This window comes from Neophocaena asiaeorientalis, unplaced genomic scaffold (assembly GCF_003031525.2).
Source record: "Neophocaena asiaeorientalis asiaeorientalis breed wild unplaced genomic scaffold, Neophocaena_asiaeorientalis_V1.1 scaffold198, whole genome shotgun sequence".
Taxonomy (NCBI): Eukaryota; Metazoa; Chordata; class Mammalia; order Artiodactyla; family Phocoenidae; genus Neophocaena; species Neophocaena asiaeorientalis.
In genome coordinates, this window is record NW_020175221.1 from 2,615,050 (window position 1) to 2,642,687 (window position 27,638).

The 27,638-nt window shown below is 41.1% G+C and overlaps 1 protein-coding gene and 1 non-coding gene across 5 annotated transcripts in view; both read left to right on the forward strand.

Annotated features, from left to right (window-relative positions):
* Positions 1–27,638, forward strand: part of ELOVL7 (ELOVL fatty acid elongase 7) — a 71,553-nt gene that overhangs the window by 19,354 nt on the left and 24,561 nt on the right. Inside the window, exon 2 of one of the 4 annotated variants that reach the window (XM_024765394.1) lies at positions 17,742–17,826. The exons of the other annotated variants lie outside the window; for them this stretch is intronic. The gene's annotated coding sequence lies outside the window, so the exon portion shown is untranslated. The remainder of the gene's footprint in view (positions 1–17,741; positions 17,827–27,638) is intronic. 4 annotated transcript variants of the gene reach the window in all.
* LOC112413453 (U6 spliceosomal RNA) lies at positions 14,563–14,670 on the forward strand. Its single transcript, XR_003005979.1, has one exon. It is a non-coding gene; the product is annotated as a U6 spliceosomal RNA (small nuclear RNA).

Here is a 27,638-nt window from a genome sequence, read left to right on the forward strand (position 1 = left end):
TGTGGGCTTCTCAATGCGTGGCTTCTCTTGTTGCGGAGCATGGGCTCTAGGCACGTGGGCGTCCATAGTTGTGGCACGTAGTCTCAGTAGTTGTGGCTTGCGGGCTCTAGAGCACAGGCTCAGTAGTTGTGGTGCACGGGCTTAGTTGCTCCATGGCATGTGGGATCTTCCTGGACCAGGGGTCAAACCCATGTCCCCAGACAGATTCTTAACCACTGTGCCACCAGGGAAGTCCTACCATCTTTTCTTGCTATTCCTCATTTGCACTTCTTCTTCAGTGCATTTGCCCATGCTGTTACCCCAAAGTGCCCAATTCCTGCCAACCACTAAGAAGTAGCTCAGATCTCATGTCCTCTAGGAAGTCTTCTTATCAGTCACATCTTTATTAATTTATTCACTGAGATTTATGGAACATCTGCATTGTCTCAGGCAGCCAACAACATCCCAAAAGGTGGAAGATGGGAACGTACCTGAGTGAGTTAGAGCAGTGCTCCTTAGACTTTCTGTGATGGTGGACCAATTGAGTTGTTCTTTGTTTTTGCTCTATCACGGACCAATAAGTGGTCCTGTTGCACATGATTAAGATACAGTTTGCACCACGTGTGACTCACCACCCTAATTCAACAACATCCAAACTGGCGTATACCTTGTTCAACAAGTATCACATACTTGGATGTCCCTGCAATGTCAAGTTGCCATAAACATTTCGAAGTACTTACACCTGATTTCTGGACTTACCTTGGACCAGAATGGTAATAAACCATTTGGACACCAGCACCAGTCCACAGGCCAGCTTTGAGGAGCGTTGTACTAGAGGGTTTGCCGCAGATGCTGTGGTAGAAGAGGAGACAGTTATATCAGGGGCTCAGAAGAGACTAGACAGAGCTGTAAGACGAGCATAACCCTGTTAGAGGAGGGCAAAATTTAACAAAAATGAGATCTGCTTACCAGTCAGGTGAATGAGGCTTTTTAGCCATGAGGGGAAGGTGGAGCACAAAGAGAGAGGGAAGGTGGAGTAGGCTGGGACTATGAAGGCTAGGGTAATAGGAGCATAGTGAACAGGGGCTGCTGAAAGGGAAGCAGTGAGGCTGCAGCGTCAGCAGGGGTTGATTTTATTTACTCAGCAAATACTTTCCAAGAAACACCTATGTGCCAGACCCTTCCTAGGCACTGGAATTAGAAGCCAAGCAGAGACAGTTTTGGCTCTAGTAGAACTTAGAGGGGTTGCTAAGAGTAGCCAAGGAGTTAGACTTTAACTGCAGGCAGTCTTTGAAGGATTTTGAGCTGGAACATGGCATGCTCAATTTAATCCTTGGAAAAATGACCCTGGTGGATTGGGGGAAATGGATTTGGGGAAATGGATGGCTGTTGAGTCAGGAAGGTTAATCGAGAGGTCATTATAGTAATCTAGGTAAGAGATGATAAAGGTCAGAAAGTAGCAGTCAGAGGTTGGGGGAAGAAATGGGGGTGAGGGAAAGAGAAGGGACTTTTAGGAGAAGTATTATTAGGATGATATAAATCACAGGTCTGGAGGGGTCAGTGGAGTTTAGGATGGCTTTCCGTTTCTGACTTGTAAGAAGGTTGGTGGTCCAATTCATTGGAGGAGGGAGAGATTGGAGGAGTAGTAAGTAAAGCATCTGAGGACGTCACACAGTTAGGTACCCTTCTCTGTACTCCTGCAGTGCGCTGTGCTAAACTGTATCATAGCATTGTTTAATGGTTTCTGAGCTTGCGAGCTCCTTGAGAGCGTGGCCCACTTTTCTACCCTAAACACTTGGCCCAGGGCCTCACATGGAACAGGCTCCACAAGTTATTCTTAAGCTAAACAGGAAGTCTTCATTTTTTATTACTAACATAACAAATTATCACACGCTTGGTGGATTAAAACAGCACAAATTTATTATCTCATAGTTCTGTAGGTCAGAAGTCCAGGTTGGCAAGGGTGATCACTCTGCTCTGTGTTTCAAAGGTGCTGGCTATCTTGGCTCTTATCAGAGGCCTCTAGAAAGAATCCATTTCCAAGCTCATTCAGGCTGCTGGCAGAATTCAGTTCCTTGTGGTTTCAGGACTGAGGTCCGTGTGTCCTTGCTGGCTATCAGCAAGAGCTGCCTAAGATCTTAGGGGAGTTCTTTCCAGTCCTTGAATGTGGGCTGCTACATCTGAGAGCCACCAACAGTGCACTGAATCCTTCTGCGTCCAATCTCTCTGTCTTCCTCTCTTCTTCCAACCAGAGACAGCTGTCTGCTTGAAACGGCTCGTGTGATTATATTGTGCCCACCTGGATAATCCACGATAATCTCCCTACTTTAAGGTCTGTAACCTTAATTAGATCTGTAGAGTCCCTTAGAGATTCCAAGGATTAAGGCATGGACATTTCGGAGGGGTGGGGAAAGGTGGGAGCATTGTTTTGCCAACTCTATTAGTAATTATCCACCGAGTTGTGTGGAGGTTACCATCATGTTTCTTAATTATTTGTAAATTCCAGCACCTCCCATTTATATAGGGGAGCATAAGGAGACTAAGGCTGGCCCAGTGTCAGAAGGAAACGGGAGCAGAGAGAGATCACAGTCCTTCAATATCTACTCTTTCTTCCAATCATCCATCTTTTTATCTATCCCACCCATCCATCTATCCATCTATCCCATCCAGTCATCCTTTCAATCTGTTAGTTATTAATGAACATTTGAATACCTGCTTTGTTTTAAGAGTGTATGCTAGGTTGGGAAATGAGGAAGTGAGTGAGCTACAAAGATAAATGACACCTGATTTCTGTCAGCTGGTTTTCAGTATATTGATGTCTACATCAAATTTTTATAAATCGATACCATCTACTGGTGAGTTTGACTTGTTTTGATAATGTGCTCTTCCCTGCTTAGTGAATCTTTTTTTAGCATGCTTTAGCTTCAAACCCTATACCAAGGGCTCAGTACGTGATTATGGTCATTACTGCTTGGCTCACTCCCTTTTATGTGTGGCCATAAAGTTTGGGAAACATTAATAAATATAGATGATGTGTTAATTTTTAACTTTATTAAGATAAGTAACCATTGTTACCAATATCTTACCAACCTTTCCAGAGATAAGGAAGTATTTATCTTGTACCTGGCATTAATTATGGTTTTTAGTGATTATTCCATAGCAGCTTTGAAAAAGCTACTTCATTCCTTTTTATATCTACATAGTGTTTCCTGGTATGAATATGGCAGTTTTTTAACAGGTCTCACATTGGTGGACATTGGTTAGTTTCCACTTCTTTTGCTATTAAAAATTGTAAAAACTGTTCTATGTGTACCTTTCACACAAGTGTTCAGTATATACCTAGAATATTTGCATAGCAACAGATATTGCCAAATCACTCCGACAGAGGTTGTACCAGTCTAAATTCCCACCGGCAATGTACAAGGGTGCCTGTTTTGCTGTACCTTGGCCAGCAAAGTATGTTATCAGACTTTATGTAATAAAGTAAAAATGGTATTTCACTCTAACTTTGAACTTGTTACATTGCTGAGTGAGGTTGGATATCTTTTTTAGAGTTATTTCTATTTCCTTTTCTATAAACTATTCATATATTTTATCCACTTCTCTGTCAAGTTGTTGGCTTTTTTCTTATTAATTTGCTGGCATAAGCTGAGACAAAGTGAGAGACTGGCATGGACATATATACACTACCAAATGTAAAATTGATAGCTAGTGGGAAGCAGCCACATAGCACAGGGAAATCAAGTCGGTGCTTTGTGACCACCTAGAGGGGTGGGATAGGGAGGGTGGGAGGAAGAGAGACGCAAGAGGAAAGAGATGTGGGGATATATGTATATGTATAGCTGATTCATTTTGTTATAAAGCAGAAACTAACACACTATTGTAAAGCAATTATACTCCAATAAAGATGTTAAAAAAAATTGCTGGGAGTCTTCATATATTGAGGAAATTAGCCCTTTGGGAGATGAGATGCATCTATTTTTCTTTCTGTTTGACTTGTTTTTTGTTTTGTTTTGTTTTGTTTTGTTTTTGTGGTACGCGGGCCTCTCACTGCTGTGGCCTCTCCCGTTGCGGAGCACAGGCTCTGGACGCGCAGGCTCAGCGGCCATGGCTCACGGTCCCAGCCGCTCCGCGGCATGTGGGATCTTCCCGGACCGGGGCACGAGCCCGTGTCCCCTGCATCGGCAGGTGGACTCTCAACCACTGCGCCACCAGGGAAACCCTTGACTTGTTTTTTGATTTTGTATATAATTAGGCTTTTGACATGCACAAATACTTAATTTTAGGTGGGTTTTACATCTTTACAAACTTCCAACTGTCACGGTTGGAAAGGTCTTCCTCATTTCAGTATTATAAAATAATTATCTCAGGTTCACCAAGTATTTTTTTAACTTTTTATTTTGAAATAACTGTAGATTCACAGAATTAGTGCAGAGATCTTGTGTACCCTTTACTGAGTTTTCCCTCAGTCACCAGGTATTTTTATAGTTTCATTTTTTTATGTTTCAGTTTTTGATGCATCTGAGATTTATTTTGGTATGAGCTGTAGATTCCAATTTATTTGTTTCCAATTGGTTACCCATTTGTCTAGCTTCATTTACTGAATCATCTATATTTTCTCCAGTAATTGAAAATGCATACCTATCAATCATGTGCTAATAAGTTCCTGCATATACTGGTTAATCTTTCAAATTTTTAAAGTATCACAACTTGAAGAGAAGCTGAACTGTCACTGTATATTTTTCCAAGAGCTACATGTTGAGATGACCAGAGCTGACCTTGTTTCAGAATCCTGTTATGGTATGATTTGGCCTGTTTGTCTAGAATTAACTTTGTAGTGCTGTGGGTTGTGCTGGGATTCACGTGAATAACATTCACTCCATGGCCTCCAGGAATTCATCTTAGCTTATTGATCCCAATCTGTTGAAGTAAGGCCTTTAGACTGTGTAGTGCTTAAGGTTAATCATGCAGTTAACTTCACAAAACCTTCCTGAGGGGTGTATATTACCTCCATTTTGTAGCTAGGAAATAGCGACTCAGATTAAAATTGCCCAGACCTCAGGTCTAGAGCAAGTTGTCAGAGCTCAGACAGCTTCTGGCCTTATGATTAGTATTATCCCACACTGTTCCAGGACATGCCTCAGACCTGCCCGAGGTGTCTCTTTACTCCATGGATCTGAGATAAAAACCGACATAACTTCTAGGCTGCAACATAACTCCATTTTTCCATCTCTGCCTTAGCAAACCTAAATCACCGTTTTTAGTTCTTGCTTTCCAATGAAAAGACTAAGCAAAGACAGATAACTTTTCCAGGGTTTTTCTGATTTCACTCTGAGCGATGCTAAAGGAAAAATAAAATACTCATCTGCTTATTTAGTTATCTGAATTTAAGGAGTAGGTTTAGATAATTCTTAAATTCTTTCTCAGCTCTGTGATTCTAGATATATGTTTTTTATCTGGCTAGTATTTTCCATAGTTTTATGTGCCTATATAGGAGGGAGTGAACAAAAGCATTTAAAGAATGACAAGTATTTTCATGTGGGTTGTTTAGAGGGAAAACATGCTAGAAATTCTTTAATCCAATTAAAATCACAACTGTTAGGGGAAGTCCTGTAGGCTGGTTATTGTATAATATAATAGGAGTCTTGATTTCAGTTCATTACAGTAGCTTGCTAGCATATATTTAAAGGCCACCCTTTAAAACTGTCTGTGTGCTTTGAGTTTAAGGTTATCAATTCACACACCCTGTACGGTCCACTTACAATTTCTGTTAGCTGCAGTGTGTCCATGTGATGCTTTTCGTGGGATAGGGATTTTAGGAGAAGTAAAGCAGGTGAGTCTCCAGCGCTGAATTTTCCACTTAATGTTAAGAATGATCACTGTAAGGCTTCCCTGGTGGCGCAGTGGTTGAGAGTCTGCCTGCCAATGCAGGGGACGTGGGTTCGTGCCCCAATCCGGGAAGATCCCACATGCTGCGGAGCAGCTGGGCCCGTGAGCCATGGCCGCTGAGCCTGCGCGTCTGGAGCCTGTGCTCCGCAATGGGAGAGGCCACAACAGTGAGAGGCCCACATACTGCAAAAAAAATAAAAATTATGATCACTGTAGCAAAGTAAGGTCTTCCAGATGATTTTGCCCACTTCTCTTGGAAGCCGTGTCTGTATGTGGTTGCTATGGACAGTCCTCACACTGGCCAATTTGGATATCTAGATACATAAATCATTTCATGTGTTTGGTGGGGAGGAGTATATTCTTAGGGTCTAGTGAGCTAATACAAGGCCAGCCACACCCAAGAAACTGGCTCATAAACTAGAATCCCAAGTCATTCATTTAAAATTGATCATATATGTAGACAAAGCCAAGATGGAGTAAATGTGCAAGTGGATTCTCTAGGTGAGAAGACTGGTAAAATTAAAGCAAAAATGTCTAATTCTGTTCTCCTCTCTAGAGATGATTCTTTCTTTTAAAACCTTCATTCACAACACCCTTCTATGCAGGGCTGGAAAACCTAGTAAGTGCTTTGCCAACTGTGTTTTTGAGATTTTGAGGGGACCTCTGTTGTTCAGTTTGCATTCAGTTTTACATTACCTTCACTAATTTAAACAGAATTGTCACAACCTACAGGCGTACATACCTCAGAGATATCACAGGTTCAGATCCAGACCACCACAATAAAGCGAATATGGAAGTAAAGGGAGTCATATTTTCATTTCCCAGTGCATATCGAAATTATGTTTACACTATACTGTAGTCTGTTAAGTGTGTAACAGCATTATGTCTAAAAAATGGACGTATCTTAATTATCAAATACTTCATGGCTAAAAATGCTAACCATCATCTGAGCCTTCTGTGAGTCATAGTCTTTTTGCTGGTGGAGGGTCTTGCCTCATTGTTGATGGCTGCTGACTGGTCAGGGTGGTGGTTGCTGAAGGTTGGGTGGCAGTGACATTTCCTTGAAATAAGACAACGATAAAGTTTGCCCCATCAATTGATTCTTTCACGAACGATTTCTCTGTAACACAATTCTGGTTGATTGCACTTTATCCGCAGTAGAACTTCTTTCAAAATTGGAGTCAATTCTCTCAAACCCTGCTGCTTTATCAACTAAGTTTATGTAATTCTAAATCCTTTGTTGTCATTTCAGCAATCTTCACAGCATCATCACCAGGCGTAGATGCCATCTCAACAAACCACTTTCTTTGCTCATCTATAAGAAGCGACTCTTCAACCATGAAAGTTTTATCATGAGATTGCAGCAATTCAGTCAGATCTTCAGGGCCCACTTTTAATTCTAGTTCTCTTGCTTCTTCTACCACATCTGCAGGGACTTCTCTGCTCAAGTCTTGAACGCTTTCTTGTCATCTGTGAGAACTGGAATCAACTTCTTTCAAGCTCCTGTTAATGTTGATATTTTGACCTCTTCCCATGAATCACAAATGCTCTTAATGGCATATAGAATGGTGAATCCTTTTCAGAAGGTTTTCTACTTAGTTTACCCAGATCCATTAGAGGAATCACTATGACAGTTATAGCCTTATGGCATGTATTTCTTAAATACTAAGACTTGAAAGTCAAAATTACTCACTGGTCCATGAGCTGCAGAATGGATGTTGTGTTAGGAAGCATGAAAACAACATGAATTTCATCTTACATCTCCATCAGAGCCCTTGGGTGACCAGGTGCATTGTCAATGAGCATTAATACTTTGAAAGGAATCTTTTTTTCTGAGCAGTAGGTCTTAATCGTGGGCTTAAAATATTCAGTAAATCCTGTTTTCAACAGATGGGCTGTCATCCAGGCTTTGTTTTTCCACTTATAGAACACAGGAAGAGTAGATTTAGCATAATTCTTAACAGTTTTCAGAATGGTAAATGAACCGTGGGTTGAATTTAAAATCCCCAGATGCATTAAGCCCTAACAGGAGAGTCACCCTGTTCTTTGTAGCTTTGAAGCCAGGTATTGACTTCTCCTCTGTAGCTGTGAAAGTCCTAGATGGCATCATCTTCTTATATAAGGCTATTTTGTCTCCATTGAAAACCTGTTTAGTGTAGCCACCTTCGTTAATGATCTTAGCTAGATCTTGAGAACTTGCTGCAGCTTCTGTATGAGCACTTGCTGCTTCACCTGGTGCTCTTACAATGTGTTACGGATGTGGCTTCTTTCCTTAAACCTCATGAACCAGACTCTGCTAGCTTCAGACTTTTCTTCTGCAGCTTTCTCACCTCTCTCAGCCTTCACAGAATTAAAAAGAGTTAGAGACTTACTTTGGATTAGGCTTTGGTTTAAAGGAATGTTGTGATGGTTTGATGTTCTATCCAGACGACTAAAACTTTCTACATATATACAATAAGGCTGTTTGGCTTTCATATCATTTATGTGTTCACTGGAGTAGCACTTTTAATTTTTTTCAGGAACTTTCCTTTGCATTCACAACTTTTGGCCAACTGGCCCAAGAGGCCCAGCTTTCAGCCTGTCTTGGCTTTCAACATGTCTTCCTCACTGAGCTTAATCACTTCTAGCTTTAAAGTGAGAGATGTGCAATTCTTCCTTTCACTTGAACACTTAGTGGCCATTGTAGGGTCATTGTATTGATAGGTTCACAATATTGCAGGGTTATAAATGGGCATAATTTCAATATTGTTGTGTCTCAGGGAATAGGGAGGCCTGAGGAGAGGGAGAGAGATGGGGGAATGGCTGGTTGGTGAAGTAGTCAAAACACACACAACATTTATTGATTAAGTTTGCCATCTTGGTGGGGTTCATGGCACCCCCAAATGATTACATAGTAACATCAAAGATCACTGATCACAGATCACCATAAAAAATACAGTAATAAAGAAAATGTTTGAAATATTGCAAGAATTAACCAAAATGTGGCACAGAGACACGAAGTGAGCAAGTGCTGTTGGAAAAGTGGCGCTGATAGGACTTGCTCAATGCAGAGTTGTCACAAAACCTCATTTTGTAAAAAGCACAATATGTATGAAAAAAATAGAATATAGACTGATGAAACAAGGCATGCCTGTATTTTGATGAACTGCTAAACTGTCTTCTACAGTGGCTGCACCATTTTACAGTTCCAACAGCAACGTATGATTGTTCCAAATTCTCCACATCCTTGCCAACGCTGGTTACTGTCTGTTTTTTAAAAAATAAATTTATTTATTTTATTTATTCATTTTTGGCTGCGTTGGGTCCTCGTTGCTGCGCGTGGGCTTTCTCCAGTTGCGGTGAGCGGGGGCTACTCTTCGTTGCGGTGCGTGGGCTTCTTATTGTGGTGGCTTCTCTTATTGCGGAGCACGGGCGCTAGGCGCGCAGGCTTCAGTAGTTGTGGCACACAGGCTCAGTAGTTGTAGCTCACGGGCTCCAGAGCTCAGGCTCAGTAGTTGTGACGCATGGGCTTAGCTGCTCTGCAGCATGTGGGGTCTTCCCGGACCAGGGATCAAACCCGTGTCCCCTGCATTGGCAGGCGGATTCTCAACCACTGCGCCACCAGGGAAGTCCTTGTCTGTCTTTTTGATGATAGCCATCCTAGTGGGTGCTTGTCTGGTCTATTTCAGAATCCCAGCATAGGGCCTGCTATGGTGTTGATAAATGTTGGTTGATTCCCTAAGTATGTTTTGCCATCTTGCTCGTCTTAGGACCCTCCACATTGGAAAGCTGTGTGCTGCAGTAAACAAGCATAGACTAGGGTCCTGTTGAACTCTGAATACCTGCTCTGCAACATAGTAACTGTGTGATCAGGAACAAATTACTTAACGTCTCTCCAGCTTCAGTTTCCTTATCTGTGACCTGAAGATTATGATACCTTTTGCCTAGGGTTGGTATGAGGATTAAGTAGATAATGTGAGTGAAACATCTAGCACAGGACCTGACCCAGAGCCCTTGATAAGTGGACACTGTTGTTATTCTGTTGTTATTCTCTTGGATAACTTGGGTAGCAGCTTGCCCTACTCCCTTGCCTCAGGACGAGGCAACAGTTGATTTCAGATGTGCCTAGTTGCACTGCCTGTGGTATGCTGGGTCAGCTCCCTTTCTTTCTTCAAGAAAACTTCCTGCAAATCTCCTCACAGGATCTGTTAATACCTCTTCAGTTTTTGAATAAAACTACTGAGGTCTAATGAGATAGCTGACTGTCATTTGTGGTTTTGCTTCTTCCTTGGGAATTTCTGCTTAAGGTTTAACCGACCCATTTCATAGATTTGCTTGCTTCTATAACTCATTATTAAAAGGGCATTCCTTTCAGAGGTACCAGTGTTTAAAACTTCAATAAAAGCAGCTTTTTAACTGCAAAAATCCCTGATAATGAGGATTCCAGGTTGGCACGGGTTGATTTGGGCAACTGAGAAAGGTCTTTCCGACCTTTGTCAGAGAAGTTGCTTAGCAGAACTTGTTGCCATCTTGCTTTTGAACCTCTTGGTTAATTTATGAAAGCAAAGGAACTGCTTTCATCTGAGACACACAGTGGCTGAGTTCCCGTGGCAGGAAGTGTTTGTCCTTACAAATCTCATACACAGTGGTCACAAGGGAGACCTTGGTATTTTGTTTTACTTGTTCATGCTTTGTGGTGATTTCACAATTGTTTCAGTGTTTTTACCTGAGAGCTATAATAAATAAATAAGACACACTTGCCCTTAGGGATAGTCATTATTCAGCCTCAGTCTAACTGTCCGGTTTTATCTGCCTCTTCCCCTCTTTACAAATCCTTGTGTACTATACAACTAGACTAATGGTTTTTTAACAAGCAGCCTCTGAAATTTCTAAGTTCCCATTTCTGTTAGTAGAAAAAATGTGATAGGAGCAAAACCAAACAGCTGATAACTTTTGAGGTTAAGAGGGGAGGGGAGAGGACAGGTGGGAAATAGCTTACTGGAAAGAGAGAGAGAGAGAAGGAATAAGGGAGGGAGAGAGGGAGAGAGAGGGAGAGAAAGATTTTAACGTTAGAGTAGTAGGGAGTGGTGGGAAGTAAACTGGAATCAGATAACGGAGCTGAGAACTTGGGACTTGATGTGATTTGTAATGGGGTGTCACTGTAGGTTCTTGAGGAGGGAGAAAATATAATAAAAGTGGTATTTGAGGCTGATTTTTTTTCTGGTAATAATATCAACCCTAAGCATGAATCTAAAGGAAATAAGCATGGAGGCAGGCGTTGTCCCAGCCTGGGTGCAGTAATACAGGGTGAAGTGGAGTTTTGGTTGTTAGCATGAAAATGGTGGAGAAAGGTTTCATCTAAAAAAAAAAAAAATCAAATTAATTTGTAGCAGTTTGCAAGTTAGAGATGAAAGAGCAGAGTCAAAGATGAGTCTGGTGTTTTATATCGGAAGAAAAGTCAAGCCATTAACATTGGTGTAGGTATTGGATAAAGAAGCCAACTGGTGGAAAGTAGAAGTTGGGCAAGATGAGTTCCTTTGGGGATTAGTTAGGTTTTCTGTGACAGTGGTATGTCCAAGTTATAATGTTTATGGGCAGTTGCAAATAGCGGCCTCTGGCATACATGAAAGGTTAGCTCAGAGTGTAGATTTTTTTTTTTTTTTTTTCAGAATGTAGATTTGAAAGTCATTACCATAGTAGTAAGAGCAGGCAGATAACAGGAAAATCCCGCAGATTGAGAAAGAAAGCCCCAGTGCAGGAGCGTGAAGAAAGGAACCAGCAGAACAAAATGATAAAGAGCTGACTGATGGAAAGGCAGGAGGCCAGTTAGAAAAGTGCTATGTTCTGACAGCCGAGGTTAGGGTTTCAGGAAGGAAGGAAGAAGTCAGAATTGTGGGATGGCAGGGAAATCAGCATAGATAAGAACTCAGGAAAAGCCTTTGGGTATAGCAAAAGGGGGGTCTCTAACCTTTGTGTGTGGCTCCTGTGAGCAAGGACACCTTTAACCAAGAGGGGTGGTTGTTTGAGAACAGTCACACCCTCCATCAAGCACCCTTTAGAGACAGTAGGGTCCAGAATCTCCACCGTGATGAATCACAGTATGTCAGATCTACTCAAGAACAGTCCCTCTCTCTTATTTCATTATCATAGGCCTAGCCCTTATTTTTTCCATTTGGATTGTGTCCCAGCATGGCCAGGGGCTTGTCGCTGTTGTTATTGATTTACCAACACAGGCCACAACAGTTAAACTTTCTCCTATCACAACACATGTCTTATGATGAAAATTAAATATATACCAAACAGTAAGTTTGGCTCTCTGTTGTCAAACATATTGGCAAGGCTCCTTTTGCTACTTTATGCTCTTTCCTTTTAAGTTTTTGTTATGTTTCTCATTTTTCCTTTTTTCCTAGAACTTGTCTTGGATTAAGATTGAGATTAGATAAATAGAGAAGCATTCTTAGAAGAGAATAAAGAAGAGCTAGGGTCATTAGAAGGGTAGGTTGACAGTTGTGGCTGGGAAGGGATTTTACAGAGTAATGAAAAGAGGCTTCATTGTTACTATCCTCAGCATTACGAGAATTCTGTGAATGATGTTTGACTGAGAGGTGTAAGATCAACACACTTAATAAAAGCATGAGTCAAAGTTATATTCCTAAATTTTATTTGGAGGGATCACAGACTCTACAGCTCAGAATTAGCTAAAGCTAATTTAACTATACTAGCTTCTATACTATATAATACATAATATTTCCAAACACAACTTATGAGCTTAAATGCTATTTCTCCCCAACCAGCAATTCTCAATTCTGCATTTCAGTAGCTTCCCTCAGAAGTGAATTTCAAGTTTTTAAGTCTGTCAGAACTGGTGGTAGCACCTGGTACCCCAAAGGTGGAGCCTGGCCTCCTTCCATGTGACACTGAGACACCAGTAGGCACGTTGAGGTTTCTGTTTAATTTCACATCGCAACAGGGTGCGGTGGACACCACGACGCCCACAGACACAGCACTTTACTCAGACATTCATCAAACACTACACGTCTCACAGGATCAAGAATTTGGCAACTGACAGTCGTCTGTATTAACTTTCATAAAAACAGGCTTATCTTTTCTTATTCCTGGACATATGGCAGTTCTAGAAGATGGTGCTGCACACGCTGTGGTTTATTTGTCAGGGGAATTCCTTCAAGCCACGAGGATTTCATTAAAAGGTCACAATTCAAATGAGTGAAATGCAAGTAATCTTATTTCTAGAGTTAAAAAGAAAAAAAAAAGTACAGCTGACCTTTAATGAAAACACATTCCTCAAGTTTTTCAGAATCAAATCCCATTAAAGGAAATCTTTTGAGATGATCAAGTACAGCCTCTCAGTAAAAGGCAAAAAGCATAAATAAATCCAATTAGACTGTAAGTAATTGAGAAGTTGACCTTGTCATGTGAGATATTTACAGATAAATATGGCTTATTTCCTTACGCTTTAACTTAATTTGAAGCTGAGAAAATTGGATCTTCCTGCTAGCCAGTGCAACAAAATGTAAACATCAGCTCTGATCATTTACTTGATTGATTGATTGATTAATACCATGGATTTTTTTTTTTTGCCTCCCCTCCCCTGGTTTAGTTCTGTATGAGATATAAATTTGCATAAGACACCCCTCCCACCCTACTCCACAAGAGCTTACAAGAGTTTTAAGTGATGCAAAACATGTCTACAGGGCTTCCCTGGTGGTGCAGTGGTTGAGAACCCGCCTGCCGATGCAGGGGACACGGGTTCGTGCCCCGGTCCGGGAAGATCCCACATGCCGCGGAGCGGCTAGGCCTGTGAGCCCTGGCCGCTGAGCCTGCGTGTCCGGAGCCTCTGCAACGGGAGAGGCCACAACAGTGAGAGGCGCGCGTACCGCAAAAAACAAAACAAAACAAAACAAAAACGTGACTACAAATAAAATTAAATGCAGTGTGATGACTACCAAATATAGAGTGTCAAAATAATTGACAACCAGTTTGGCGTGAATGTCCAACCCACCAGATAGAATGCCACCCGTGAAAAACTGACCTGGACATCCCAATGCACAAGAGCGAAACACTAGTACTGGTTATATATACTGTGCTGTAGGATTGCATATAATTTGGATAATTCCATAATTGATTCAGCTGAATAGTAGTATATGATAATGGGCTAATCTATCGTCAGTTTTGGACAGAACAATATTTCTGACATCATTAATTCCTTACAGAATCTCTTTAAGCAGATGTTTAGATACGCAGTAGACAATAGCTAACAAGTAGGCTTAGAAAAACTCATATGTGTGAAAAGCCTGGAATGAATGAATGAATTCATCTTCTCTCTTCCCCTTCAGAAGGGGTTCTAATGTCACTGTCTTCACCCATGAGTGTGAAATGAAGGCGTGTATTAAGTATTAATACATAGCAGAGCGGAAATCCTAGGGGCACTGCCCCAGACTGGACCATCCTGCTTCTGTTGTTCTGCCCAAAAACATTTTCCTTCATACTGTAAGAAATGCTTTATTTCATTTTCTTAAGTACCTAAAACACTCACTTAAAAATCCATTTGTGTTAACAAGCAGTGTTTCCCTACCTGTAATTGAAGGACCCCTGGAATGATATGATCACCTTCTGGGGAGGCCCTAGAAATAGGCCTTTTCAACAAGTATCTCAGGAAAAGTCTAATGCACATTAGAGTTTAAGAATTACTCTCTTGTGCTCGCTTCGGCAGCACATATACTAAAAATTGGAACAATACAGAGAAGATTAGCATGGCCCCTGTGCAAGGATGACACGCAAATTTGTGAAGCATTCCATATTTTTTAATTGCAATCATTGTTGCTTTTGTTGTGGTCATCCATTTACAATGCTTGGTGTCAGTTGATTTATCTCTTGTAAAAATAAAATACAGTGTGTGTGTGTGAAAAAAAATTGCTCTTGTTCTGAATAGTGATGAAATTCTTTTCTTTCCTGTATCTAGCCAATATGAGTTGCAATTTAATGAATTGACTTTTTGTCTGTTTGTTTGGGGGACTAGGTAGTTGTGTACTTGGAACATTTTTGGTGGGGTTGAGGCGTTGGTAGATAGGGGATTTAGGGCTGAATGAGATCTCTGGGTATAAGGTATACCCAAATACATCTCATATACTCAGGTTGTATTCTCACTTTTAAAGTGTTGTTAAGTATCTATACCAAGATTCACTCCACCTTAAAGGTGTATGCCATTCCCAAGGGACAGGCGCCTTTCTCCGCTCACCAGTTGAGTGTGGGGCCTCCATCATCAGAGTCTCTCTATTGTTCCCTTCTCGAGCTGGAGAAGGGAAAGATTAGGATTAGTCCATTTGCTTCTCTTCAGACTTGGGGGTGCTTGTGCAAATTCTCAGACTCTTTTGTAACAGCAGTACAGCTGGGGAAGAGGCTGTGTTGGGTTAGGAGCTCTGCCGTCCTATGGATGCTACTCTGCTCCAGAGCCTTTCCTGGGCCACAAATTTTTTGAAATTTAGAACATTTGTCTGTGTCCCTTCCTTATTTGGTTCCTTCTGTGAAGTTTGGTGGCTATTTATTTATTTACGATTCATATTACTTTTTTTTTCATTATTTGGAGGGAGGTTCTACCAGGCAACTTTATTCTGCAGGTTTCTGACTGTTGCTTCTTTATGTTTTTCCCTGGCTTCTCTTTCTGTTTTATAAACATGGGTGTTCACTGAGAAGGTGCCCTTTGCCGTGTTTCCTCCTGCATTATTTATCACAGAAATGTATTCTGCTCCCATGTTATCAGCTCTCTTTATTTATAGTTAATGATGATCTTAATCTTGAGCTCTGATTCTGGGTGATTCTCCAAGTTGGCTGAACATTTTCACTTACTGTATTAGTTTGCTAGTGCTGCTGTAACAAAGTTCCACAAACTGGGTGGTTTAAATAACAGAAATTTATTGTCACACAATTCTGAAGCCTAGAAATTCAAAAGCAATGGGTTGGCAGGGTTAGTCCCTGCTGAGGTTGTGACAGAAGGGTCTGTTCCAGGCCTTTCTCCTTCATTGGTAGATGGTCATCTTCATGTTCATATTAGGTTCTTATATGCATGTCTATGTCCAAATTTCCCCTTTTTATAAGGACACCAGTCATATTGGGTTAGGGCCCACCCTAATGATATCGTTTTAACTTGATTACCTCTACAAAGACCCTATTTCCAAATAAGGTCACATCTGAGTATTGGAGGTTAGGATTTCAACATATGAATTTTCAGGGTCACAGTTCAACCCATAACACTTGATTGTTCACTTCATGCCACAAATATTTTCTGCTACATGCCAGGCAGTGGTCTAGGCGCTTGGGAACACAAAGATAATTAGGCCTAATCTCTTCCTCTTGATGAGCAAAAAAATAAGAATTAATAAACAGGCATTTTCAATACTGTGCAGTAAGTGTTATCATAGATGAGATGAATTGTTATGAGAACACCTTAGTGGTACACCTCAGCCGGACTGATTGAATCAGGGGTGGCATCTCAGAGGAAGCAATGCTTATGCTGGATTCTTCCCAACAGAATGCAATCGCTGCATTGTCTTTCTCCCTGCTTCCAAACCACACCCTCAGTCACCCAGCCCTGGACTCTGCTACCCAGATAATCTTTTCAAGCACCACTTTGATTAAGATATTTCTCGGTTGAGAAACCTGTAATGACTCTTACTTTGTCAACAGAGTTAAGTCTAAAAACTTCTTTCGCTTGGTTTTTGGGTCGTCCACAGTCAAGTACCAACCCTGGAATCTACCTTTCCTGTGTTGACCTTTCTATTGTTCCCCTCTTTCACTCTGTGCATTATCAAAACAGACTAACAAACATTCTGGAAGCGCAGTTGGAGATTTTCTATAATTTTGTGAAGGCAAGGTTTTGATTTTGTTTCCTACTATATCACTGGCACCTAAAGCAGTGCTTGACCTATAACAGATACTTAAGAATATTGGTTGAATAAGCAAATGAAAGAACTTTCCCCTGGAGGTCCCTCTGCTTGTGATGTGCGCCTCTCCTCTGTCCCAGGTGCACACATTTTTGCCTATTGAAATATTATACTCAAGGTTCAGCTCATATGCTCTCCTCCATTATGCATTTCTTCTGGGTCACATGTCCCAGATGTGAACCTTCATTCCGAGAGGCTGTAGTTGTCTGTGTGAACTGTTCACGTGACCCTGCATTCTGCTTTGCATTTTGGGTGTCTGTTTAGGTGTTTATTTTTTCTTCCAAACTGAAGGTTGTTTGAATTCAGGAACCGTATTTTAAAAGTATCCTGTTCAGCACTTCCTTGCACAACAACAGATGCTCAAAAAATACTTTTTGTTTGAAGAGAAAATGAACGAGAGGGGTATCTCATTCATTTGAAACAAAGTAGAGAAGAAGGCCTAAGGGATGGAGTATTTGGTCTGGCCCCCTTGCCTTGCCTTGTTTTTCTGAGTTTATACTTCAAAATTAATTCAGCAGATATTTATTGAGCACCTACCCATTTTACTCAAGGAATTGTACTAGGACTTAGATTACAAATAAGAATTAAACTGCCCTTGAGGTACTTATCACTTCTTCTAACAGAAAAATGAGTCCTATTGGTCCTGGTGGTCTCTTTAGTCTATTAGTCTAGTGGGTCATATATATATAGTGTTATAGTTTCCAGAGGCATCTAATTTGTACAGTTTTTCAGATGCTTTTCTCTTCTCAGATTTATCGAATTTTCTAGAATTCTCCCACATGTTGAGGCTGCCTGAGGGCAGGGCCCTATTTTCATCCTCCTATTCCCTACTGCCTAGCACTGAGTTTACAGCTGCTGGTGATTTGAGCAGGTCCTTTATTTACCCTAAATGTTCTCTGACTCTTCTCTGAGTTGGCCTTGTCTTTCCAATTACAGAATGCTGTCCCGGGACCTGAGATGCGGCAAAGACACTGATTACTCTGCTTAGCCTGGGAAGCCCTCTGTTTTCATAAGAGTAATAGTAAGCACAATAAATAGCGTGTTTAGCATTTTGCTAAAGGTTTTACATGAATTGTATCTCCTAGTGGGGCCTTCTGCTAATATCATTGGTTTCTAGGATGCTTTCATTTCTAACAAGTTGTCATATTAACATGTTGAGGTTGTTAAATGAATATCTAAACTAAAGTCTGTCTGCCTCGTACATACTCATGAGTCAGGATTATGTTTCAGAGCCAAAAACAGGAATGTAATCTAATGTATATAATGTGTATGTGCATATATATATATATGTATATATATATATATATATATATATATATAATGTAAACCAGTCTGGTGGGTCATGCATATATAGTGTTATGTTACCCGGAGGCATCTAATTTTAATAGGTCCCTCTTTCAAGGGAAAGTGAAGATGTGAAAATCAAGATGAAATAATAGAATTGTAAGGAAAGGAGGGGATGGTAAGGATATTTGTTTTGAGGTCCTGCTTGACACGGAAAGTAGAGCTCTTAAACCTGATTGAAGGGCAGATCTGAGTCTATTCATACAGAGAGAGTGTTAATATGTACTCCTGTGTCATTGTTGTTGGGAGTGGGAAACACCCGTTTTACTCAAACGTGCTGTATACCAGTGAGAACAACATTAAGTTTGTGGAAGTGGTAATAGCAATTGCAAGTGTGAGTCCAACTCTATGCTGTCTGTGTTTATGGACTTACAGCGTATTATCTGTATCATCAAAGAGGCTGTGGCACAAGGTAATTCCAAATAGCAGACATGTAAAAGTCACTAGAAAGTCTTATACGGTGTTGCAAAACATGCTTAACTTATTAATCATGTTTTGTTTAAACAAACAAAACAATCAAGATTAGTCTATCCAGAACACACATCACCAGGGTGAGCAGAGAGCACTTAGGTGGATGGGTTCCCTGTCAGACCTTCATTCATATCTGAACTATCACTCCAGAGTAATCACCTAAAGTCACAATTTAAGCAAACATTGTTTCTCAAAGCTAACCTCCCTTTCCTCCTCGTGGGTTAATCAGTCTTCTGCCTTTTTCAGGCTCCTGCTTCCTCCCTGAAGCCATGTGCTTTCCCACACGTGCGGGGTGGGAGCCGGCGCAATACCAATTATCCTGTAGAAACCACTGCAGGCCCAATCCTTTTTCAGTGCATGGTTAAAATATGGGCACTTGATACAATCCTGGGAGGAGGTGTTTAAGGGGCCTCTGGGAGCATTGGGAAAGGTTTTAAACCTCCTAAAAAGAGACACAAAGAAAAGACCCTTTTACTACGCTGGAAGAAGGTGTATGAGAATGTGATATTTTGGAATGACTGTCACCATCTTTTTCCACAAAAATGACAAAACAGAAATTTCAGAAGAAATTTTCCTACCTTTGGACTCCTTTTTCTATGAGATAACACGTCCTCTTACTGCTTAAGCCATTTGAGTTGTGTTCTGTTACTTGCAAATGAAAGCATCGTCCCTGATACTATAACATTCCCATTTGAAAAACAGAAAGTTAGGCGTTTAGTATCTTTATTTGATGTTTGAGTTGATCAATTTTGTTTGCCTAAAAGACAAGGCTTATATTCTAATTTTCTGTAACTTCCTAAGACCTCAGATGTAGCAGTAATTTCCTCTTTTCACAAATGCTTGAGAACTTCAAGCTTATTTCACCCTTGAAATAGGAGTTTAGTTTCCCTACATTCTGGGTGTGTATGCTGACTCAAAGATCTCCCAGATTTCACATCTGTTGAAATTATTTTGAATCACCAGAGAAATCTTTTCCAATATTGATTGCACCTCCTGTTCCTGCCCTTCTTGACCCAGATACCTTATCATATCCTAGTGACATTCATTTTGAACCCCTTGTCATGAATCATGCCTATTCCTCATATTGTGGGTATTGTCATGTCAGAGAATGGTTTATGCAGTATTAAGAAGTTCCCAAACCTGGCCCATCATCAGAGTCTCCGCAGACATACTAACTGAATCCAAATCTCCCTCTAGGTAATTATGACAATCAACCAGGTCTGACAGCCACTTGTATTAGGGGTATAGAAGAGAGGAAATTTGTACTGACCTGATCCCATACCTAAGTAAATGGTTTCAAACCTCCCTTGACAAAGTCAGCCTATAAGAACAAAATTTTATTTTGTTATAGCTTAATTTTTAATTTTAATAAAGCTTTCTTTATTCTTTGGGCATGGTAGGAACCTATTTCGGTCAACTCTAAATGTGACCACCCCTCTCTCCATCACCTCTCAGCAAGTTAGAAAAAGCTTATGTATAAGTTAGAAGGAGGGGTCCTTTAGTTTCCATGGCCTCTGTCCACACTGCCATCCCCTGAGATGTCCAGGGTCCTATCAGGTCTTTGACCACTAGTCCATACAGGTCTGTGTTGTTGCTAAGCTACATGATTCCTTCATTTTTTACAGCTCTTCTGCAATACTTCCACATCTATTGAGTGTACTCAGAAGACTTTCTGCTGCCCTTGCACCACACTGGAGCAAGAGTAACTCTCTATGGATGCCTAAGGCCCCATCAGCCACCTGTTCCCGCTCTACCCATGCAGCAGAGCCTGACCCCTTCTCCTCTGTTTCCATAATACTACTTGGCACCTCACCAGGGCTTATTGCCCTTTTCTCTGAATCTGCACTAATTGCTTTCCCTCTGACTTTCTCCCTTCCCAAGCCTGAAGCATGCTCTTCTGTGCTAGGAGGCATGGAAACCTCAGAGGTTTCCTCCTAGATCTCTTGTCTATGCCCTTGAGTTCTTCTGTATGGCTAAGTACCTAAGCTTTTATAACTCAGAATCTAGGATTAAACTTTCTGGGTTTTTGCCTTCTATGTTGTGTTTCATTCCCAAGGCGATTTGCATTAACCTAGCTGATAAAGGAAATACCAAAGAGAAACACAAGTTCATATATGTATGTGAAGCATTAAAATAAAACACAAAATCCTGTATGGTAAGTGTAAGGAACATGACATGTTTTTTGTTTCTGCTGTGTGTGTGTGTGTGTGTGTGTGTACATGTAATTGCAGTACACACATGTATATAGTAATTAATAAAATTGAAAATCTGTACGGAATAATTTTTCACCGAGTCTGTTCATGTTCTAGATTTACTTTCTTTAATTTGCGTTCATAATAAATGAAAAGGGGAAAAAGGATTTAGGATAATATGCTGGAAAGTACACTTCCCACATAGTTACCTCAGGCTACTCTACGTTTATTCCAGTAATATTGCCATAGCCCTAAACATTTCTGGATTTGTTCCTTTGCAATTTACAAACCGTAAGTTGAAAATCTTAGTAAATTATGATAATCCCACCTCCACTTCCCCTATTCCCACCCCCACTTATCAATATGTAGCTCAGCTTGATCCGTTTACCTTCAAAACCATTCTTATGATTAGTTATGAGCTTGATTTTTAGAAGCAGTAGACAAAGATTTTTCTTCCTTAAAGCCTGTTAAATGAAATTCTGAAAAACTCTGATGTTGATTTGTAAAGAAAAGCTCGAAAACTGCTTTGAACAACAGTATCACTGAAATAAATATATAATTGCCAAAGTGATTACCCTGAAGCAAACTACTTTTATTTAGATGAAAAAATGTCGGTAGTTTACTTCAAACCAGTGCTTCTCAACTAGGGATGACTTTGCCCCCCAGGGGACATTCACCAATTTCTGGACACCTTTTTGGTTGTCTCAGCTGGGGAAGGGGTGTTCCTGGTGTCTGGTGGGTGGAGGCCAGGGTTGATGCTAAGAGTCCTGCACTGCTCAGGGCAGCTCCCCACAACTAAGCATTGTTTGGCCAAAATGTGGAGAAAGATGAGGTTGAAAAACCCTGGTTTAAACCAACAAATGATCACTTTATAGTCATTGCTCACATTTTAATACATTTAAAAGTTTCTGATCCCCTTCCCCCAGACTTAGGCAGGTCAGCTGTTTTGTTCGTACCCTGCTGCCCTATTTCCATTACAGACCTCCATCCCTCTGCTGGTACCTGCCTTAGCTCATTTCAGTTTATGTGTCCCTGAGCAGCATCTGGGGCCAGCCAGAAGTGTTCTTGCAGCTTTGTCCCTGATGTCTGATTTAAAAAGCAGAGATCAATGGGGAGCCCAGAACCTCCCAAACATCAAAAGAGAAAGGGAAAATCATAGGGCCCTGCTCTGGGGTGATAGGCATGCCCTAGGAAAGCCATACGCTGCCTCTATCCTCCTTTCCCTCAGGGAGAATGTCCCAGCGTAGTTTGCAGGGTTTGGACAAATCTTTTTACATGTGGGTTCACCTGTAAATGGTTGGCCATGGTTTTTGATTTCTGGACTCCTGCCAGGTCCTTCCCACCACAGGCAACCCTAAGGTCATGTCCCCATCTGAGTAAATTCCAGCAAGAAGTCCTCCCAGCTAAGTGCTGCCTTGTAAGTCCTGTTGAGATAGATCTCAAAGTGATCAGATTCCTCAAGCTCACTCTGTGTCCTGGTGTTAGCATCTATGTGGCTTTGAAGAGTTTCCAGGTAAGCTGTAGGTGTCAGGCACATTTCTCAACTTGACATCTTTAATATAGGTCTAAAGAAGCTAGTCTGGGCAGATTAAGTCCCTTTTTTAAAAAAAGTTAATTAGTTTATTTATTTTTGGCTGCGTTGGGTCTTCAGTTGCTGCACGTGGGCTTTCTCCAGTTGTGGCAAGCCGGAGCTACTCTTCGTTGCGGTGAGTGGGCTTCTCATTGTGGCGGCTTCTCTTGTTGCGGAGCACAGGCTCTAGGTGCGTGAGCTTCAGTAGTTGTGGCTCGCGGGCTCTAGAGCACAGGTTCAGTAGTTGTGGCACACGGGCTTAGTTGCTCCACAGCATGTGGGATCTTCCAGGACCAGGGCTCGAACCCGTTTCTCCTGCATTGGCAGGCGGATTCTTAACCACTGCACCACCAGGGAAGTCCCTAAGTCCCTTCTTTACCAAGTGGTCCAGTTGCCATGTGATACTGTCCAAAACAAGGAGTGGAATTCATGGGTTAGTTGCAGGTGCTGGTCAATGAAATAGCAGCACCAGTTCCCTGTCAGTGAGCTCCTGTTTACTCTAATCCTGCCACATGCATTTGACGCCTTTGGAAATGGGCTGAGCTCTGGCAGGGAGCCTTTTTCTCTTCCCCTGTAGCACCTGCCTGTCTCTTCCACCCATAGTGAAGGTTTGGTCATTTGTCTACTGTTTTTGAGTTTTAAGTCTCTGCTTCACATTCATGGAGCCCTGACTCTTTTGGCATCTCCAGATCTGAAATTTTATGCCATTGAGTATTTAAAATCAGTTATTAAGGTCCTAGTTCTGCTGTCAGCTAGAAGAGATCTCTGTACCTTCACCACATAGAATAAGTTTCTCCCCATATCTATGTACCATTGCCTAGCAATCAAGGGTCCCTTTTAAGGGGGGAGGTCTGGGTTGGGACGGGAGAGATACGCCTGGCTCTAGCCCGGGGGTAGCACTGTATTTATAGGACAACTCAGGTTGCCCCCAATTTATTTATCAGCAGTTTTCTAGTCTAGTCCCTATAATGTAATATTGGCGTCCAGTCCATCACTGTCCCAGCTTATAAGGAAATTCTCAGCAATTTAGTTCCAACAAGCTAAATGGATCAGGTTTCTTTCCATGCCCCATCCCTACACAATTATGCAGGTTCCTTCTCTTCTGGTGGGCCCACAAGGGTTAAGGACTGTTGGGTGGCAGGTTATTTACGAGGAAAGGATCCGTGAGAGAGTTCCACTCCAGTAAGCTTGAGACAACAGATCCCTTTCCTGCCTCTCCAGTCTGCCCTTTCACCTGCTTGAAGGGCATCTACTTCTGTCTCTCCCTCCCCTCTCTCCCCCACCCCCATGTGAGTTACTCCTCTGACGACCTTCTCCCTCTTCCTCCATCTCAGTCTTGTATAGTCTTTTGGATTAGAAAAGCCAGCTCTCTTTGCTGCCTGTGAATATTACTGAACTGCATTAGACTGTGGTTTCTTTGAGGCTTCGTGCTTTAGTGAGGGCTGGCGAGAGGAAAATGGCCTATGTGGAATGAGTGGAGGGAAAAGAGGAGGCAGGGCTTGCACAGAAAACAGTTTAATACTTTGAAATGTAAGCCCACCATATGCCCTATAAAGTAGAATCTTTCACTCTGATTCTGAATAATTTAAACAGCATTATTTTGGCAGTTTAATTATGAGAATAATGGCTCGAGGTCTGTTACATCAGTAGTTAAGGTGAGCTGGAAAGTAGCTTTTATCGTGGTCTAAAGCACTCCTACCAAAACCACTGGAAAACATAAAGGGAAGAATCATTTATAATTTGTGACATACCAGCTCTTATAATGAAAGTAGTAGACTTTTCTCTAGATTTGTGCCATATACTGCCATTTAACTGAGTTTGGCTGGATGTTTTCCATTTAAATTGGTACAACTATTTCTACAAACGATAATGTCTGACTCTGATTGAATATTCATTCTTTATCAGATTCTGTGCTCTAAACTTTATACATATATGTTATCTCATAGAGTCTTCCAAACAACTCTGTGAGTTTATTTTATCTTGGTAGGTTGTAGAATTGCCATTTTACAGATAAGGAAATTGAACTTTAATTTTGCCCAGGGTCACACAGCTAGTCAGTGGTGGGATTCAAACCAAGGTCTTTGCAATCCCAGAGCTTCTGCTCCTACCCCCGTATCACACCTTCACTACAGAAATCATCCACAGGAAAACCAGAGTCCAGGCTGACTCTGGCAAGTTCCTGGCATCACCGTAGCTAATTTGAGTCTGAACTCAGCTTGAGGACACTGGATGTATCAGATCAGAGGCCATGCTGAGATACCACCCTGGACTTGGGGAGGTCCTCTGGAGTAGACGGATCCTTGAGGCATTAAGATTAAAATCCCTCTTTTGTGTTTATGTGCAAGTGTGTGTGGGTGTTCAAGCAACGATGTCCCAGCAAAAGTGCAGCTGATTCCATTCTTTTTTGTTTATTTAAAGTACTTTAACTCTTTATTTTTGTATAGGTAATATAGTCACATGAGTCAAGACCCAAACAGTATAAGGTCTTCCTTCCATCCTTTCGGCCCAGTTTGTACCCCGATCCCTTCCCCATGGATATCTTTTCAGAGTTCCTTGTATGATAATATATATAAATGGAAATTTATATTCTTTTTCCTTTCTACCTTTTCTGTATAAAAGGTAGTCATTTAAAAATTCTGTCCTGGGCTTCCCTGGTGGCTCAGTGGTTAAGAATCCACCTGCCAATGCAGGGGACACAGGTTCGAGCCCTGGTCCAGGAAGATCCCACATGCCGCGGAGCAACTAAGCCTGTGTGCCACAACTACTGAGCCTGCACTCTAGAGCCCGCAAGCCACAACTACTGAAGCCTGCGCACCTAGAGCCCGTGCTCCGCAACAAGAGAAGCCACTGCAATGAGAAGCCTGTGCACTGCAATGAAGAGTAGCCCCCGCTCGCCGCAAATAGAGAAATCCTGTGGGCAGCAACGAAGACCCAACACAGCCAAAAATAATAAATAAATAAAATAAATTTATATATATATAAAAAAATTCTGTCCCTTCCTTTGCTTTTTTCACATAGACATTTATCTTGGATATTTTTCCATGTTAGCACACAGAAAGCTTCCTCATTCTTATTTACAATGGCATGGTATTTCCTGGTGTTAGACATATCATCATTAACCAATCAGTCCATTTTTAATAGACATTTGGCTTGTTTCCAGTCTTTTGCTCTTACTGACTGATGCAATGATTAAGCTTGAATATATGTCATTGAGCATATGTGCATATATCTCTATAGGAGACGTTTCTAGAAATAGGATTGCTGGTTTAAAATTATGCGTTTATAATTTTTTTACTGATAATGCCAAATTGCACCAAGGGTTATACTAATTTGCACTCCCACCAACAAGGTATGAGTTTCCCACAGTCCTTCCAACAGAGTGAACACATTTTTGGATTTTGGCCCATCTGATTGATAAAAATTTTTGGACTTTAGTCCATCCAATGCAATAAAATATTGTAGATTTCTTTTTTTTAAACTTTTTAAAAAATTAATTAATTGTAATTTTGGCTGCGTTGAGTCTTGCTGCACGCGGGTTTTCTCTAGTTGTGGCGAGCGGGGGCTACTCTTTGTTGTGGTGCCCGGGCTTCTCATTGCGGTGGCTTCTCCTGTTGCAGAGCATGGCCTCTAGGCACATAGGCTTCAGTAGTTGCAGCACGCAGGCTCAGTAGTTGTGGCTCACGGGCTGTAGAGCGCAGGCTCAGTAGTTGTGGCGCACGGGCCCAGGGCTCGAACCCGTGTCCCCTGCATTGGCAGGTGGATTCTCAACCACTGCGCCACCAGGGAAGCCCCGTATATTTCTTACTATGGTTAAAGTTAAGCAACTTTTCGTATGTTTAATAGCCGTTTGTATTTCCTTTTCTGTGAAATGTGCCCATTTTTTTCTTGGCTTATAAGGTCTTTTTCTCATCAGTTTCTAGGAACTCTTAATATATGGGGGAGAGTAGCACTTGTCTGTATTTTAAATTGAACATATATTTTTTTTTCTGTTTGCCATTTGGTTTTTTTCCTTTCTTCTTCTTGATTTTCATCTGGTTAAATTTGTTAGTCTTCTCTTATGTCTTATGCATTTTAAGTCAAAGTTAAAAAAGAGTTTTTCTACTCCAAGGTTATAAAAGTGTTCTCCCTGTTGTCATCTAGTACTTTCATGGTTCTTTGAATTTTTTACTTAAATCTTTGATATATTGGAGTTTATCTTGGTTTTTAGTATAATTTTTGGATCCAACTTGTTTTTTGCAGTTGACTATCTAGTTGTACCATACCATTTACTCTGCTGGTAATTCAGTGCCTACTGGTTTGAATTGTCACCTTTATCATATATAATATGTCTTTAAAAAATACATATATACTTTATATATGTATATTCTAAAATGTCTTTATCTTAGAATGCTAGAATAAAGTCTGAATTTTTCTGTTGCAGACCTAGAGGGTTTATTTTTTATTGTGGTAAAATATACATAATGTAAAATTTAACATTTTAACCATTTTTAAGTGTAAAGTTCAATGGCATTAAGTATATTTGCATTTTTGTGCAACCGTCACCACCAGCTATCTCTAGAACTTTTCATCTTCCCACCATATGACTTGAAATCAAACCTACTATTCATTTTATGATGCACCATTCCTTTGTAAGGTGTGTGCTGTTTTCAGAGATGTTAAAATTGGGGAAGTGTACATCTTAGAATTTATGAAAAATGGTACTAAAATCCCCAAAGTTTTTGGTGTGTTTCTGGATGTTCTGTTCTATTCCATTGGTTTGCCTCTTCATGTGCTAGTGTCACACTGTTTTAATTACTGAATATTTAGAATATCTTTTAATACATGATAGAGCTAGTTTTCCCTCATTGGGCTTCTTTTTCAAAAGACTTCTTTTTCTGGCTGTTTTTGTCGTCAGTCCAGATAAACTAGGCAACTTCTCCTTGGCTCTTGTAGATCTTTTCCTCCCACTCTCTACCTCTATTTCAATTAAATTATAAACACTTGAATATAGAAGATCTTCTTACGCCTGAAGGTCAGCTAGAAGTCTGGATCAGGTCTTCCCTGGTGGCGCAGTGGTTGAGAGTCCGCCTGCCGATGCAGGGGACGCGGGCTCGTGCCCCGGTCCGGGAAGATCCCACATGCCACTGAGCAGCTGGGCCTGTGAGCCATGGCCGCTGAGCCTGCGCGTCCGGAGCCTGTGCTCCGCAACGGGAGAGGCCGCAACAGAGAGAGGTCCGCGTACAGCAAAAAAAAAAAAAAAAAAAAAAAATATTTTAG